The sequence below is a fragment of the Mustela nivalis genome (assembly GCF_964662115.1).
Source record: "Mustela nivalis genome assembly, chromosome: 18".
Classification (NCBI taxonomy): Eukaryota; Metazoa; Chordata; class Mammalia; order Carnivora; family Mustelidae; genus Mustela; species Mustela nivalis.
The window spans coordinates 21,955,715-21,959,881 of record NC_139037.1 but is presented as its reverse complement, the minus strand read 5'-3'; the positions used below and the strand labels follow the sequence as shown (position 1 = coordinate 21,959,881).

The window sequence follows — 4,167 nt, the reverse complement described above, 5'->3', positions numbered from 1 at the left end:
GTATTTATATTATCCATTACCAGGTGGCAGACGTAATGTTCAGCGATGTGTGTTACTTATCTGAAACTTGAAACTCCTTTCAAGGTTCAAGCTCACCAGTTAATAGAAGATAATCTGTATGGAGCATAAATTTCAAGGAGATGTCTACAATATATCTTTTGTGAGCCTCCCATTTGCCAAGATACCTCTTGCTAGAGTTGACTTTATTAGAGTAACCATTTGCACTAGGAAGCCTATGACAATGATAAAGCTTTTACATTATATGAATTATATTGGACATATTCTATTTTTTCACATTCATTTGTTTACTAACAGACCTTAAGATAGAAAGCTTTCAAATCATCTGGCAAAATATAATTAAGAATCACTCAGACATGTAATTTAATCAGGAGAATAGGAAATACATAAAGGTTATAAATGACTTCACAAATGACTTTAGAATTCTTATTCATACTAATTCTTTTATGATGCAGATTAGGGAAGTGAGTTAGATGGATTTTAAATGTTTGGTTTTCATAGTATTTTAATTAATTAAAATAAAATCCATGTGGTTAACCTAAGTATACAAAGAAAACAGTTATAACTTAATCTCTTTAATGTCCGAGCTTCTAAATTGTGTCTAAGTATTTTGAACATAAGGACTTTTCACACCCAGATGATAATAACATTAGTGGATATGGAATGTCATTTGTGGGACTATATTTTAATATTGTCTCTACTCCCCCAGATCTCATTTTGAATGATTCTTTTGTTATGTAGATTTTCCGATTATAGACATTCTTGTTTATTTCTTGGTCATCCTTTCAAAGCCTATGAAACCACAGATCATTTTATATTAATTCAATTCTACTTTTCAGAGAAAGGTAAACTATATTCCTGTTGCCTTCTTTCTATGATAGAAAATTGCTTTTCATATCCAATTCTTCTTTGTTAAATCAATCAAATTTGATCATTGAAGCAGAAAAAAAAGAGACATAAGTTCAAATTTGTACTGGAAACATTATCTTGTTCTAATTTTAAATATGTAATCAGAGGATGAACAATATCTTGAGAAACCAAACCTCAAGTCATGGGCTGTGAGTATGGTTGTGATGGGGAAACATTCAGCAAACATTTCAAAATCCATCAGCTCAGATTCAGTCAAACATATCCGTACCATCTGTCTACATGGTTTATGGATGCAATCCAAAATGACAAAAGGAATCGTCTAGACACCACGATGCTCAATATGACCCACATTTTTGGTTGAAGACATTCTGCAATAATTCTGTCAGAATTCACTATAGCTTAGAAGAGGTTTGGGCCCCTTTCATGATATACTTCTCTTTCCTTGTTTTATTGTTGCTGAACTATTTGTCTATCTCTACCTACTCGATAGATGGCAGCTTAATGGAAAGAACATTTTTTTTGGAGGCAAACAGGCTTAAGTTTGAGTCCTGGTTCTACCATCTACCAGTCATAAGGTACTGGTCATTTCTGTCCTTTTTTTTTTTTTTTTAAACTTTACTGAGCCATTGTTAATCATTGTTAAAATATAGAAAATGGATGAAAGATAGAGGTTAGTGGTTAAGACTTTGGTGATAGAGGTTAGGACTTGTACTTCATTGTTAAAATCTTCAATCTGACATTTAAAGGCTGTGTGACTTTTGATAAATTTCTGAAATCTCTCTGGCTTGTTACCCATGTGCAAAATGGAATTATAATAAAATATATATCCTTCAGGTATGATGAGAATTCAGTAATTAATGCATATAAAATGCCTAAAAATGCATCTAGAATATTGGAGATTAGCAAATTAGCAAATGTTTAAATAATGTGGAAATTTTAGTGAGATAAGAATACCTCATCAAATGTCTGACTGATGTAAGTTCATTAGTTTTCATTCCCTGGCGATACCAGATTTGTCATTCTCAATTTTGTGAACATAGATATTAGAAAGATATTTTTCAAGAAGTGCTGCATGATAAATAAATAAACCTGAAGATAAAATATTAAAAAAAAGGAAAAACAACAACTTTACTTTCAAGTTAGGATATGATTTCACCTGAAGAATTATTAAGAAACTACTTAATGTTACCTGAAACTAATATTACACTGTATGTTACCTAACTGGAATTTAAATAAAAATTGGGAAGACAAAAAACAAAGAACTACTTAATATATTTTTTTGATCTATTTATCTTTGCTTCTTTGCCCTCTTGCTTAAATTGATGAATTTCTGACCTTCCTATAAGATCTATATTATCTCTAGGTTCATTTCACTTTTTGTGCATGATATGCCGGTAATCCAATATATCATGACTACAAACAAAACAGCAAACTCAATTATCTAGTTAATAACATACAGTCTAAACGAACAACATCAAAGCATCAAGGAAAACAGCAGACACAAAGCCCATATACTTCATTCTAAAGTGAAGTATTAGGATCACTCTCACGAACAGTTTAAAGCTTTACTGACTTAATATTAACTGATACTAAATACTGTTCATTTTGCAAAGATTATACATTTTTTTAAAGTAAAACTGAATTTTGTTAGAAGAAATAGTTAGCATATTGAGGTTTCCCATTAAACCGCCACATATGCTGGCTTATATTTAGAAAATTACAATAATTCTAAATCATTTAGGATCATTTATAATATTATAATAACTCCAAATATATGTTTTTCAGAGATAATGAAAGCTTGTAAAATTTTTCACCATTTTAATGCATAGTATATGGGTTTGGTACCTAAAGTACAAATTCCAGCAATTTATAAAGTTGTATCACAGACTGAATAACAATCTTTTGAAATTTCTGAAAAAATAAAGAAAGAAAAGACTTTTTTTTTTCCCCTGAAATGTGGAATAATGGTCTCTCAAAGAAGTTCATGTCCTAACTCAGGAACTGGTGACTATGCTACTTTGTATGGAAAAGAAAATCAGGGTTGACAATGGGATTAGGATTGCTAACTGCTGACTTTTAGAGAGGGACATTATCCTGGAATATCTGGGTGGGTTCAGTTGAACTCCTTAAAGAGGAAGAGGGAGTTAGAAGAGTGAATCAGACAGATGCGGCTTGAAAAAGGCCCAACCTATCACATACACTATTGCTAGCTTTGAAGATAAAGGAAGAGGGCTACTTGTCAAAAAATGTGGCAGCCTCTAGAAGCTGAGAACAGCCTGTAATTTACAGCTAGTAAGAGAAGGAGATCTCAGCTGTACAAGCAAAGGGATCTGAATTGTGCTAACAACCTGAATAAGCAGAAAAGAGATTCTCCTGTAGTCTCCAGGAAAGAATGTTGCCAGCCTACTGATAGGGTTAGGGTTAGGGTTAGGGTCCCATGAGACCCATAACAGACTCCTGACCTATAGAAACTTAAGATGACATATTTGTGTTATTTAAGCCACCACATTGGTGGTAAAAGAAAATGGAGACAGTACTTAAACTAGAGACTTATAAGAATGTATCATTCTTATACAAATCTCATGACATTTCTAAAAATGGAGCAAAAGAAGACTATTTCTTTCAAGTATTCTTTTTCTTTTTTTTTTTTTTTGTGGTGAAAAAATTATATTTAGATTTAGCCAGCTGGACTCAGTTTAGATGATCCGAATTTCATTGGCAACATCCAAAATATCATAGTCAGGGACCCATGGAACATATGCCTTCTTCTCTCCATCAGTCCTGATTGAGATGTTGATCTTGGCCATATCCATGCTGTAGAGCTTCTTCACAGCCTGCTTGATCTGGTGCTTGTTGGCCTTGACATCCACAATGAACACAAGTGTGCTGTGGTCTTCTATTTTCTTCACAGCTGACTCAGTAGTCTGGGGGAACTTGATGATGGCATAGTAATTAAGCTCGTTTCTCCTGGAGGTGCTCCTTATAGGATATTTGGGCTGCCTTCGGAGACACAGAGTCTCAGATTGTTGGAATGTAGGTGACATGCACACCTTCTTCTTCTTCTTCTTCTTCTTCTTCTTCTTTTTTTTTTTTTTTTTTGTTGTGACTGTGGACGCCTTTCAGCACCACTTTCTTGGCCTTCAAAGCTTTTGCTCTGGCTTCGGCTTTGGGAGGGACAGGGGCTTCTTTCTTAGCTTTAGGAGCCATCTTCATAAAAGGGATTACCAAAGCTTGTTTCTTAAGTATTCTTTTATAGGTAAGAAGAATGCCTTCTGCTTC

At 33.5% G+C, this 4,167-nt stretch overlaps 1 pseudogene across 1 annotated transcript; it reads right to left on the bottom strand.

The window, feature by feature from the left end:
* Positions 1-3,584: 3,584 nt before the first annotated feature.
* LOC309853953 (large ribosomal subunit protein uL23 pseudogene) lies at positions 3,585-3,932 on the bottom strand (annotated as a pseudogene). Its single transcript has one exon. The product of its transcript is annotated as a large ribosomal subunit protein uL23 pseudogene (transcript).
* Positions 3,933-4,167: the final 235 nt, after the last annotated feature.